Here is a 15,063-nt window from a genome sequence, read left to right on the forward strand (position 1 = left end):
GAACCCTGGTAAAGGATGTCTTGCTAAATCAAACACATGAAAGACTGTTTTCCTGAGGCAGACACAAGTGAAAGGATGTTTGGTCATAGAAAATGCATGAAAGGACTCATGCTGATGGAGAATAAATATAACCCCACAGAGAGTGGGAAACAAGCACTGAGATTTGGTTTGGTTTGCTCTGCCTCACTATCCTTTGCTAAGGACACACTTGTATTAGTTACCTTCCATAGCTTGTTGAGCTCAACTTGTGATACACTGCCATTGAGAGAAACTCACACAAGAACTGATCTCAAGTTTTCTGCAGCAGCTTGCTGCTTCTGTTATCTCAGGGTGGTTAGCAAATCCTGGAGGTTTCTTCAGGATTGAAATAGAGTTACCAGTTTGTGGCTGCTGTGTGCTTGCTAAAGGACTGGGCAGAATGCACCTGCTGACTTGTGCCTGGTGTTTGCCTGCTTTTACAGGACTGGTCTGAAGCTACTAAGGCATATTTGGTGTCTGCTAAGGAAATAAAATGTTCCCCAAGAAGATCAAGCTCACCCCCAAAGCACTATTGCTGAATGGGTCCACTTTGTCGCATCCCAATAACTTTTCCACTGTCTCTGATGGGTGGTGGACAAGAAGAGAGGTTGAGTCCTATTATAAGTAGGTTTCAAAAAAAATATATGCCTATAACAGTCCATATCCTTAAATTGTAAGCCAAAACAAACTCTTACTCTCTGGTTGTTTTTGTCAAATATTTTGTTGCAGCAATGAGAAAAATAACTAGTATATGGTAAAAATACACAAGCCTGTGGCTGTTTCACATCCATTCTGTAACAGTCACTAAAGTTTTAAGGCATGTTTTAATATTATTATCCTGTAAAAGTGTTCTTTAATTTTCTGAATGTTTCCCTTTGGGTAACTTGAAGGTATTTTCATGCACAGATAGTTTATTCAATTAATATTTATGAGGGAAGGCGAATGGTAGAGGTTCAGATTTCACCATATTCCTTACACAACTATCAGTGACTTCAGTCCTGCTTTCTTCATAAAGAAAAAACTTGGAAACATTTAAAAATATGTCATTTAAAATGTGAATAATGAAGCTGAAAAGAAGCCTCAGTAGTTAAGAAAGTGTGCTCTTCTTACAAAGACCTGAGTGTTTCCCAACATCAATTTGCAAAACCTACAAGCCTACCTACAGAAGATGGAGATCTGACATACTCTTCTATACTCTGCAAGCATCTGGACACACATGCATAATCCCCACAGATTATAATATTAATATATTTATTAAAAAACTTATTATGGTTTTACTCTTGTATAAGATTCTAGTACAAATATTAAAGTGGAAGAAAAATTATTGGGAAATAATTATATACTTAATGGTATATCACAATGAAATGTGTCATTATCTTGCCCCTCAGAAGCAAGTCCCAAAGATAAAGTATTGAGGATTTCTATTTATTCTTGTTAGTATGTATACTCTGAAAGTTTCTGTTTCCTACATTTCAAGATCAAGAGGAAAACACTTTCATTCTTAGCAAAATGTGAATTAGTTTTTTGAGAATTTTATGTACTACATTTTGAACATGATCATCCATATCACAACTCCTCCCATGACCACTCCCTTGATCCTCTGATTTCTTTCCAATTATTTGGAATCCGGATCTTCGTCCTCTTCATTGTTGTTGTTGTTGTTGTTGTTGTTGTTGTTGTTGTTGTTGTTGTTGTTGTTATTGTTGTTCTCTATCTATTGCAGTCTGTGTTGTCCAACTATCTTGTGAATTGTACATGCCCTGGTTGGCCACACCATCAAAAATGTCTAAGTCTATCTTTCAAGCAACTTGGAGATGATGGAAGAATAGCAGGAAGGATTACAGGCACTGAAGGGAATAGAAACTCCACACTAAGACCAGCAAAAGTCAACTCACATGTACCATTGGGGCTCTCAGAGACTGAACCACCAAACAAAAAATATACATGGGTTGGACCTAGGCCTCCCCACTCACATGTAGCAGATGTGCACCTTAGTCTTCATGTGGGTCCTTCACAACTAGAACAGGGTCTGTCCTAAAAGCTGTTGACTGTCTGTGGAATATATTCTTCAAGCTGGCCTGTCTTGTCTGACCAGAGTGGGAGAGGAAGTGCCTAGTTTTGTTTAGACTTGAAGTGCCAAAGTAGGGGGGCCCCCATCAGCACAGAGGAGGGGGGCAATGGAAAAGGATTCTGTGAGGGGGTGATCAGGACGGGTCAGAGAGTGGGATGTAAAGTGAATAAGTAGAGGAAATTTTTAAAAAATGAAATGAAAATATCCAATAAATATGCCCAGTATGATTTCCATCAAATGGAGTAGGCCTTAGATCCAATCAAAAAGTCTTTGAATGCTTGTAATATTTATTCAATTTATTCAACTATTATGCCAGCCTTGGGAGACCAGTCATTGTTATAGCTGTTCCATAACTGGGTAAGACTGAGAATTATTTTTATTCTTGCAATATATGTAGCACCTTCTGGCTTTATGGAAATTAGTAGAGATAAAGCCTCCAGGTTGGTTTTCCAAAGAGCATCCATATATGCAACAATTTCTCTATTATTTCTTCTATAGGATAAGTTCATTTTACCCATTGCAATTTTTATTTGTTCTATGATAGTTTTGTCTTTTGCATTTTAATTATGCCCAGATTGTTCCAAAATACACATTTCTCTCAAACAGTAAAAATGAAAACTTTTCGATGAAGAAATTTAATATGTGATAAATAAGCAGAATATCTTTTGTATTTGCAAAGGAGAAGAAACAAATATTGTTAAACTGTTTCCCCTAATCAAAACTCACAAAAGATTTAGGGTGGTTTGTAATGATTAGTATTAAGTTGTCAAATTTACAAAAATTAGAACCACCTGAGTGTTGGGCCTATTGTCATATCGATGAAGAATTATTTTAATTACATTAACTGAAGTAGAAATTATAATAAATGCTTACAGTAATTAAAAATGCATGTTGTACATTAAAGAATATTTACTTCTCAATTTAGAAAGTAAACCTTGATTTCCTAGAAAAGATTATGATTGCTTTTATACATTTTGATTTAATAAAAGTACACATTTATTCCATTCACGTTTATTCTATGATATTTTTAGCATTGGATCTCCTGTTTCAATTGTTTTTGAATGGGTGTTTTGTTATTTTTTTTGTAAAAGTTATTTTATCAAATAATATATTTTCTTCTTCTGCATAGCTCCCTGATCCTTGAGAAGAGGTTGATGGAAACATCCTGTATTGGAATGAGTATTACAAAAATTTTCACTCTTTGTATGCTGTCTAGTTATGGGTCTTTCTTTTAGTTTCCATATTGTGTAGGAAGCTTCTCTGATAATGGTTGAATGAGGCAGTAACTTATTGGTATAGAAAAATGTCATTAGGATTCATGCTATTGATAAATTTTAGTAGAATAGTAAGTTTGTCTTCATTTCTTTTTTTTATTTTTTATTGGATTTTTTATTTACATTTCAAATATTATTCCTTTTCCGGTTTCTTGGACATAAGCCCCCTATCTCATCCCCTCCCCTTCATTTATAAGGATGTTACTCTCCCCATCCACCCACCTTCCTACACCCCCAGAAATTTCTCTACACTGGGGGTCCAACCTTGGCAGGACCAAGTGCTTCTCCTTCCATTGGTGCCCAACAAGGCTATCCTCTGCTACATATGCAGTTGGAGCCATGGGTCATTCCATGTATATAGTCTTTGGGTAGTGGTTTAGTCTCTGGGATCTCTGGTTGGTTGGCATTGTTGCTCTTATGGGGTTGCAAACCCCTTTAGCTCTTTCAATCCTTTCTCTAATTCCTCCAACGGGGGTCCCATTCTCAGTTCAGTTGTTTGCTGCTAGCATTAATCTCTGTATTTGATATGCTCTGTCTGTGTCTCTCAGAAGACATCTACATCCAGTTCCTGTCAACGTCAACATGCACTTCTTACCTTCACCAATCTTATCTAGTTTTGGTGGCTGTATATATATATATATATATATATATATATATATATATATATATATATATATATATGGACCACATATGTGGTAGGCTCTGAATGGCTGTTCCTTCAGTCTCTGCTCCAAAATATCCCCTCCTATGAATATTTTTGTTCCCCTTTTAAGAAGGAGTGAAGCATGTCTTGACAAGTAGACCTTATATTATGAGAGGATACGTAAAAGCATTGATTGTCATAGAAAACAATCTGTCATTTTCTAAAGTTAAAAAAAGCCAAATATATACTGCCAAGAAATAATCATGTTCCCTTCATGTATTTGCTTCCACATTTTTTCCACCTGAAATATTTCATTTTTTTTTACCGTTAGTCTATAACAGCAGTGCATGATCATATCATATAGGTTACCTGTAATTCCAATAATTATAGCACACACGCTAATTTTATGTCTCAACAATTATATTAATTACTAAATGATAGACCAATAAGTATATTTTGATTATTTATTCAAACCAATGGTTATATTTCATATGAATGTTTTTCCAATTTTGAAACAACTTATGGCTACAATGAAAATATTTAAATAAAATATACTGCAAGTAGGAAAATACTGCAACTGGGAGAAAGTTTTATATACTAAAAATAGTTATACAAAAGCAGAAAAAAGTAAAAATATATGATACATAATTATGTAACATATATTTGAATTTATATATTTCTATTTTATAATTATATATGTTATATGATTATGCACATTGTGAATTATATGTTACATATATGTATATTAACATGCTATTTCATTAGCACAGATAATTCTTAATTTTATATAATATATATGGTTAAATTTTATGGAAGAAAATAAAATACAAATGTGACAGGCAAAGCAAGCATATTATAAATAGATTATACATGTCAATATATAATGAACATGTAATGTCTAAGTAAAATAATTGGGTCCTTCACATAATAAATCTTTAAATTTTAGAAAGATTAAAATAGCTCTTCTATCCTATATGGTCACAATGCAATAACAGCTGTAATTGAAAGCAGAAAACTTCTTGTAAATTTATAAACACGTTAAACAGCTCATTATTGAAGGATGAATGGGTCAAAAAGGAAATCAATAAAGAAAAAACTGTTGTGAGGCTAAATGAAAAAGAAAATGCAAAAAAGCAAGAATTCTGAGACACATTGAAAACTCTCCTATGAGTGAAATGTATAGCTTTAATTGACTACATTAATGAATCAGAAGAAACAGAAATAAATGACTCGATGATGCAACTGAAAAATTTAGAAATTAAAACAAACTAAATTCAAACTCAACGAAAGGCAAGAAATTAAATCAGTAGAAATCAATGAAGAGCCAAATAACTCAATATGAAGATAAACTAAATCAAACACCTGATGCTCTAAGAAGATACAATCAACAGACTTGGTGCATCTAATTAAATAAAGGGAGAGAGTACCCATGTTTAGTAAATCAGAAGTGAACAAGGAAAACATAACAGACAGTAAATACATTATAATACAACAAAATATTTTTAAAACTTGTACTCATTAAACTGGAACACTTAAAACAAATTGATAAAATTCTGGATTCAGACAAACCCTCATAATTAACCCAAGAATAAGTCAACAATCTATACAGACCCATATCAAATTAAATGATTGGAATAGTAATAAAAGCTTTCTTTTGTGTGTGTGTTATGCTTTTTTTTTCATTTTTATTAACTTGAGTATTTCTTATTTATATTTCGATTGCTATTCCTGGGCCAACATCCCCCTAAACCCTCCCCCTCCCCATCTCTATGGGTGTTCCCCTCCCCATCCTCCTCCCATTACCACCCTTCCCCCAACAATCATGTTCACTGGGGGTTCAGTCTTGGCAGGACCAAGGGCTTCCCCTTCCACTGGTGCCCTTACTAGGCTATTCATTGCTACCTATGAGGTTGGAGCCCAGGGTCAGTCCATGTATAGTCTTTGGGTAGTGGCTTAGTCCCTGGAAGCTCTGGTTGCTTGGCATTGTCGTTCATATGGGGTCTCAAGCCCCTTCAAGCTCTTTTAGTCCTTTCTAAGATTCCTTCAACGGGGGTCCCGTTCTCAGTTCAGTGGTTTAATGATCGCATTCACCTATGTATTTGCTGTATTCTGGCTGGTCTCTACAGTTTCTCCCTCTCCTTTTTTTAACATTTCAGCTAATCCCTGCTGTGGTTAGCTGGGAGGCTCCTGGGAGACTCTTTCTCCTGACATCTGGGACTTGTTATTGACTACCCCCAGTTCCCCACTTCTACACATTGTACCACATATATAATCATTTTAATAGATGTAGAAAAAAACTTATGACAAAATCCAACATGCCATTATGATAAAAGTGATAGAGAATATAGGGTTAGAAGAAACATAACTCAACATAATAAAAGAAGTACCCAGCCAACATCATCTAAAATGGACAAAAGATACAAAAGTTCATTTATAGTTGGAATGAATTAGCAATCAAAATCCTCATCTCATTTGTCACAAAAAAAGGAAAAAAGGCAATCCTAAAATGCTCTGCCTTACTATTCTTTACTAAGGACATACTTGTATTAGTTACTTTCCATAGCTTGTTGAGCTCATCTTGTGATACACTGCCATTGAGAGAAACTCACACAATAACTGATCTCAAGTTTTCTGCAGCAGCTTGCTGCTTCTGTTGTCTCAGGTTGTTTAGGAAATCCTGGAGGTTAATTAAAAATGAGAAAAATATAAATATCCTTTTTGCAAAGAAAAATAGTAAAAACAAAGACTCAATCAAAAATGGTTCTGGCACCTCATAAGTGATTTCTCCAAAGAATGAATGGCTAAAAAAATGTATCCATCGTCCCATTTTCCTCAAATCTTTGGATGTGAGTAAGCATCCTGGACTAACTGCAGAGTCCAGAAAAGTAAAAATGGACTTTTGCCAGTGTAGGAGGACAGGAAACAATAGAGAAGAGTATGTCACAGTTCTAATAAGTTGATCAGAGAAATGGGAAATGGAGGAATCTTTCGGGAAGGAAAGAGGGAGAGGTGAATATAAAGATGTAGGGAAGAAATCAAAGCAACTATACCTATAATCTTCCACCAGCTTGACCAGCTTAAACCTGAGTGGAATGAGAAAAACAACTATAAACATTCTAAAGTTACCAGAAATAAGAATGAGGCCTCAGTCCTAAATAAAGATCTACATGCAACTAAACTGCTGAGAGAAGAGGAAGAACACACCATTTATATATATCCAATAGCAAATGGTGAACTGTGAAAACGAACACACAATTAACATTGTACAATCAGATAAGGATATAGACACATGGAATTAAAAAGAGGTCATGAATTTGAGAGAGCAAGTAAGGGTGTACAAGAATAAAAGACATGATTAAGAAGAAAAAAAAAGAAAACTGAGTTCTTAGCAATTCTATTATGAACTGAGTGACAGAATGGAAAACCAAGAATAGCTAACCAATGATGGAAAATGTACTTAAATGGAATGGTGAAATTAAAATATAGGCAATCAAGCTTGTTAATGGTGCTTGTCACTAAGCCTGATGACCTGAGTTCAATCCCAGAACTCCTGTGGCAGAACGACAGAACTGACTCCCACAGATTGTGCTCTGTCCTCAGTACAGTGCCGTGGCATATTTTCCTCTCCTCTTCTTTGACTCTATTCTTAAATTTTCATAAATAAGTAAGAACTAAATCATAAAGAATTATGAAGAGCCAGAAAAGAAGCAGCTGGAGCACCTGCAATAATCTTCCAGTTTAAGGAAGTATATTATTTGTAGTTAATATTATTATTAACGAGTTGATGAGTTTTGTAGGTGTTAAACACATCTTTTATTTGCAAAATTCAGGTTCAAATAAATGTTTTCTGTATTACTGAAACTTCAAAGTAGAAAAATAAGGATATTTTTTGGCACAGAAATATCATACTCAACCTAGTAGTCCGTATAAGTTATTATTTGCAAGTGTTTTGTATCTACGTTCTGAAGTATCGTGAAGCTGTTAACATATTCGTTACTAAAGTACAGATCATGATATTCTTCTTAGATACACGTGAACCCCCTTTGGGACTTCATTCCAGAATCCTAAATGTGTTGTTAATATAGACATATCAAAAGCCGAAAGAATCATCAGGAGAGTAGAAGCCCACCACGAATCCATAGTGCCCTTGTTTGTTGGGTACAACACAATTTCTTTCTATCTCAGATCTTGAAATTCTGTTTTCTGCCTAGCAATCACTTACCTACAGAGTAAATTTCCCAATTATTTTGCAAAAATATATCATTTCTTTATCCCACAGAAAAGTAGCACAGGCAATCCTCCATCATCTTTTGTGTTCATGCAGGCTTCTTTCTTTTGAAAGAAACCTTTGTTAAGAATACAAGACTGAGAAAGAATTTCTGTGGCGGTGGTGAGACCAAGGAGGAAAGATTTTGAGTTTCTATTTGAAAACATAAACCAATATGAAGTCAAATAAAAGCAGAGCCCTATCTGTTACAGAAAACTATTGGCTGACATCAATGTAATCTTTACTCCTCTGTTCTTATTTAACTAACGGGAAATATAGCAAAACTTGGGTTGTAGATTGAAAATATTCATTTTATTCATCTTTCTATCAGTAGCTATCTTCACAGTAAGACCATTTTCACTCCATAATTAAGCTGGGCTTCATCCTCTTCTTATATTTTGCTTTTATATAATGGAGTGTCTGTGGTCAGTCATACATATACAGGTTTTGAAAAGAAACAGTTCTTGTGGTTCACCTAGAATACAAAGTCTCATTCCTGCTTAATTAGGACAGGCTTTAGAAATAAATACAGATACTATAAGATAATCCAGAATGCTTCTACTGTTTTGTAAAGTTATTTCTTGCAGGTGATATCCACATGTTATTAAATTCAAAACTGAATTCTGAAAACATTGTATAGCTCTTCTATTCCTCTGGTTCCTGGTTTTGGAGGACTTTTTGAAGGTTCGCACAGTTGAATAGGCTTTTTCTTTGACCTATATTTCTGAAGTAATTAATTGCTTCTCATTTAAGTTTCACAAAACCCAGGTGATACGTTTGCTCTGTCCGTTCTATCTTTTCAGTAAAGCCAAAAAAAAAAAAAAAAACAAACAAAAAAAAATCTTCAAAAGAATAAATAAAGATGAGCAACTACAGATCTGTGTGACATTTTGTGGGGTTTTTATTTTGTTGTTGTTGTTGTTGTTTTGTTTGTTTGTTTTTTCAGTTTGGTTTGGTATTGTTTTCATTTTAGATTTCCTATTATTAAAGGAATGTTCCGTAAAGGCTCTAACATTTAAATATTTGGTCCTCAGTTACTGGCCATGTTTGGAAACACTTAGGTCACACAGCAGCTTTACCTGAAGTATATCACAGACGATATACTTTGATAGTTTAAAGATGCCATCTCGGTTTCTCTCACTGCTACTTTTTAAATTTTTAAATATTTTCCTTTAGTTATTTTTACACTTCAATTTTTATTCCCCTCCAGGTCTACCCTCTGACTGTACCTCCTCCCCATCATCTCTGTCTCAGTGAGGATGTCCACCCCTCCCACCCCTCCAGACCTCTAAACTTCCTGGGGCCTCCAGTCTCTTGAGGGTATGGTGCATCTTCTCTGACTGAACCCAGAACTGGGAGTCCTCTGCTGTGTAAGTGTTGGGGTCCTCACCTCAGCTGGTGTATGCTGCCTGGTTGGTGGTCCAGTGTCTGAGAGATCTTGGGGGTTAGGGTTAATTGAGACTGCTCGTCCTCCTACATATTCACCCACCTCCTCAGCTTCTTCCAACTTTATCCTTATTCAACCAGAGGGGTCCTTAGATTCTGTCGATTGGTTGATTGCACATATGTGCATCTGACTCTTTCAGCTGATTCTTGGTCCTTTGGAGGGCAATCATGATAGGTCTCTTTTTGTGAGCACTCCATAGCATCAGTAATGGTGTCAGGTTTTGGGGCCTCGCTTTGAGCTAGATCACACTTTGGGACTGCTGCTGTACCTTCTTTTCCTCGGGGTCTTCTCCATTTCCATCCCTGAATTTCTTTCAGACAAGAAGAATTAAGGGTTAGAGCTTTGACTGTGGGATAGCAACCATATCCCTCACTTGATGCCCTGTCTTTCTGCTGGAGTTGAGCTCAACTAGTTCCCTCTCTCCACTGTAGGGGATTTCATCTAGGATCCTACCCCCCTTTGAGTCCTGCTAGTCTCTCACATCCCAGGTCTCTTGTTCATTCTGGAGGGTTCTCCCAACCTCCTTCCTCCTGATGTTGCCTGTTTCCATTCTTTCTGCCTGCCCTCAGGGCATCAGTACTTTTTTCCTACCCAATACCAGATCATTTTCCCCTCTCCCCCAACCCCATCCCCTTTCCCTCCCCTGTTCTTCCCTCTCTCCCCTTTTGTGGTTGCTTTCTTCTCCTTTCCAAGTGAGAATGAAGCATCATCACTTGGGCCCTTCAGCTTGTTGACCTTTTAGAATTCTGTGTGTGGACTGTATCTTAGGTAGTCTGTTTTTGTTTGTTTGGTTGGTTGGTTTGGGTTTTTTTTTTTTTTTTGTCTAATACCTACTTATGAGTGAGAACATACCATGTATGTCCTTTTGGGTCTGAGGTACCACACCCAGGATGAGATTTTCTAGTCTATCCATTTGCCTGCAAAATTCATGATGTCCTCATTCTTAATAGCTGAAGAGTAAAGGAACCACATTTTCTGAATCCATTCTTATGTTGGGAGACATCTGAGTTGTTTCCAGCTTCTGGCTATTATAAACAAGGCCACTATGATCATGGGGCATCTTTTGGGTATATTCCTAAGAGTGGTATTTCTGCGTCTTCTTAAAAAAGATTTCTTTATTATATTTATATGGTATACTATTGCTGTCTTCAGACATGCCTCATTTTTCTGGGTCTTTAGGTAGGAGTATTTCCCATTTTCTGAGGGGCTCCTGAATTGATTTCCTGAGTGGTTGTACTAGTTTGCAATCCTACCAGCAATGGAGGAATATTCTTGCCAACATACATTGTCACCTGATGTTTGATCTAAGCCATTCTGACTGGTGTAAGGTAGACTCTCAGGCTTGCTTGATTTGCAATTCTCTGATCAGTAAGGACTTTGAACATTTCTTTAGATGCTTCTCAGTCATTCAGAATTCCTCTTGTGAATTCTCAGTTTAGTTCTATTACACATTTTTTGATTAGGTTATTTGATTTTTTGGTGGTTAGCTTCTTGAGTTCTTTATATACTTTGTATATTAGCCCTCTATCAGATGTGGGGTTAGTGAAGATTTTTACCCAATCTGTAGGTTGCCAATTTTTCTTTATTGACCAGGTCCTTTGCCATATAGAAGCTTTCCAGTTTCATGAGGTCCCATTTATCAATTCTTGATATTAGAGTATGAACCATTGGAGTTATGTTTAGGAAATTTTCTCCTGTGCCAATGAGTTCAAGGCTCTTTCCCACTTTCTCTTCTAATAGATTCAGTTTATCTGGTTTTATGTTGAGATCTTTGATTTACGTGGACTTGAGCTTTGTGCATGGTGACAAATATGGGTCTATTTTCATTTTTCTACATTCAGACAAGTCAATTAAACCAGCACCATTTATTGAGGGTGATTTCTTTTTTTCATTGTTTTTTTTTTTTGCCTTCTTTTTCAAAGATTCATTGTGTGTAAGTGTGTGATTTTACTTCTGGGTCTTCAATTCTATTCCATGGATTATCCTGTCTGTCTCTGTACCAATACCATGCAGTTTTTAATCACTATTGCTTGGTAGTAGAGCTTAAGGTCGGGGATGGTGATTCACCCAGCTGTTCTTTTATTGTTAAATATTATTTTTGATAATCTGGAGGTTTGGAGGTTTGTTTTTTTTTTTTTTTTTGCCTTTCCAGATGAATTTGAGAATTGCTATTTCCATGGTTTTGAAGAATTGTGTTGGGATTTTGATGGGGATTGCATTGAATGAGTAGATTGCTTTTGGCAAGATAGTAATTTTTACTATGTTAATTCTGCCAATCCATGAGCATGGGAAATCTCTCTATTTTCTGAGATCTTCTTTGATTACTTTCTTGAAAGACTTGAAGTTTGCATCATACAGATCTTTCACTTGTTTAATTAGAATTATCCCAAGATATTTTATATTATCTCTTGCAATTGTGAAGGGAGTTGTTTTCCTACTTATTTTCTCAGCTAGTTTATCCTTTGAGTAGAGGAAGGCTACTGATTTGTCTGAGTTAATTTTATACTCAGCCACTTTGCTGAAGTTCTTTATCAGATTTAAAAGTTGTCTGGTGGAATTTTTGGGGTCACTTAAGTATACAATCATATTATTTGCAAATAGTGATACCTTTAATTCTTCTTTGTTAATTTGTATCCCCTTGATCTCTTTTTGTTTTCTTATTGTTATAGCTAGCACTTAGAGTATTGTATTGAACTGATATGGGAAGAGTGGGAATCCTTGTTCCCAATTTTAATGGAATTGCTTGAAGAATCATTCTATTTATTTTGATAATGGATTTTGGTTTGCAGTAAATTTCTTTTATTGTGTTTAGGTATGAGCCTTGAATTCTTGATCTTTCCAATACTTTTAACATGACGGCGTGTTGTATTCTGTCAAATACTTTTCTTGCATCTAAGGATATTATCATGTGATTATTTTTCTTTCAGTTTGTTTTTATGGTGGACTACGTTAATGGATTTTCATATATTGAACCACCTTTGCATCCCTGGGATGAAGCCTACTTGATCGTGGTAAATGATGGTTTTGATGTGTTCTTAGATTCGGTTTGCAAGATTTTACCACATTTTCTGTATCCATTCCTCTGTTGAAGGGCATCTGGGATCTTTCCAGCTTCTGGCTATTATAAATAAGGCTGCTTTGAACATAGTACAGCATGTGGCATTGTTGTATGTTGGAGCATCATTTGGGTATATGCCCACGAGAGGTATAGCTGGGTCCTCAGGTAGTGCAATGTCAATTTTCTGAGGAACCTCCAGACTGATTTCTAGAGTGGCTGTACTAGCTTACAATCCCACCAACAATAGAGGAGTGTTCCTCTCTCTCCACATTCTCACCAGCATCTGTTGTCATCTGAGTTTTTGATCTTTGTTATTCTGACTGGTGTTACCTGCTCTTAATTTAACTTTGGTTTGTCGTATCTGTCTCAAAAAAAAAATCTATATCTACTTGTTTTTGGTTTCAGCTGAGAGTTCCCAGCTTGATGGTACGATCTCCTTGCATGATTTCTCTTAGGAGTCCCCAACATGAGGATGAATACCCGTATTTGCATCCATCTGGAAATGTAAACCCAAAACAAACACTGCTATATATTTTCTTCATTGCATTGTTTTACGAAGCAATAGAGAAGTAGCTAATATACCATGCCACTATCCTTTAATCAGAAATCTGGTTATTAACTAATGTAGCTCAGCTCATATATTTTCTTGTAATAGCCGGAACACTTAATTATAGCTAACATAATACCACCAGTCATTAAAAATAGTTTTTTCCATGTTCCCAGTTGTTAACTGCCAGTAAAGAACTCTCATTTGGAAATGTAGTTGTCAGATTAGAATGCGACTTTGGAAGTGCACACAGAGTAAATTAGTACCTCAACTTTGCTTTGAGACTGATCTCAGTCCAATGTATTTTAAACCATTTTGTCAGCCTTTACATATGGGCATGGCTCACAAAAAGGACTTAAGTAGACGGTTTTACCATTTTTCTTTGTTCCCACAAGGTGAGATCTCATTCTCTAGTCTAAAACTGAGCCAATTGATATACGAGTATTATTTTTGTTTATCTCAAGGAAATGTAACTACTACACAAATATAATCTAGGTGATTTTTGATGAGTTGCTATGATAGCCCTCAATTCAAATTTCTGCTCTTGAAAATTTAAGAATGAGAGATTTTATTATCATTGATACTTTTATGTTATTTTGTACAAAGCATATCTAATAAAATAGCATGGTACTTTCTCTAACATCCTGTGTCCAATCTTTGTCAAACAGAGAGAATATTTTAGAAATAACTTGCCCCTTTTAGATTTATGAAGAATATTCTCAGATAAAATGTAAAGTAATTATTATGTTACTTATTCTTAGGGGCAGATTTATTGACTGTGTGTCACAATTAGTAGTGCTCTTTAATCTGTGAGATATTGCAGAAAACCTGAGTACTGTTGTCCACACAAACAAAAGAGGTCTTGATACTTGTATAGGGGGAATGAAAAACCATGTTTGTTTCCTTAAACCGAATTATTGCAAGTATACCTCAGTACTACATAAAAAGACTTAATATAATCATGAATATATGAAAACAATGGAACTACCTTAGGTTATAAATAATATTTGTAGAATATACTTATGTCCTCAAGGAGAGACAGAAAATACGATAATGTGCTGAAGGTAAAAGAGACTGAGATGTAAGGAGGAAGAAAAGAGGAAAAAAAGTCAGTAAAAGTTGCTTCAGGGGTTCCTAACAGAGATGGAAAGCTAATTTCCCACTATACCTTTAGGTGCTATAATTGTCTGATGCATTTTTTCACTCAATACTAGCACAACATATGGACTAAATTTCTATTATGCAACTCGTCTCATTGACTAGCCCTATGCTACAACATGTATCAATTTTGCATTTCAAAGAGATATTCAAAGGCTGAGCAGCAGTGAGCAGAACTCAGAAAACTTACCTAAAAGCCATAAACATGTTTCACCTAAGGCATACACTGACCCATCAATAACTCTTGAAAAGAGAAGAAGTTAACTTCTCCCACCAGGACAAGTCCCTAGTGGAATGAAAATTCCCTGACAATGGCTGTAGGATTGCACTGGTTATCTGAATAGCTGATAGAGATAAAAGAGCTAGGAGAACCAAATCTTTCAAAACAATCCTCTTTCCAGTTCTTTCTGTTAAAATAAAGTGACTCACAGCATGATGACAGTGATCCTCTTTAAAAAAAAAATCAATAAGTAGTCCTGCAGCCAACACACAATCCTTCTCTGTACCAAGGTCAGGTGGAACTATTCTTAAAGCATAACCAAAAGAACAGGTGTCAGGATTCTCATGCAAAGGTGGAGCA

Source organism: Rattus norvegicus, chromosome X (assembly GCF_036323735.1).
Source record: "Rattus norvegicus strain BN/NHsdMcwi chromosome X, GRCr8, whole genome shotgun sequence".
Lineage (NCBI taxonomy): Eukaryota > Metazoa > Chordata > Mammalia > Rodentia > Muridae > Rattus > Rattus norvegicus.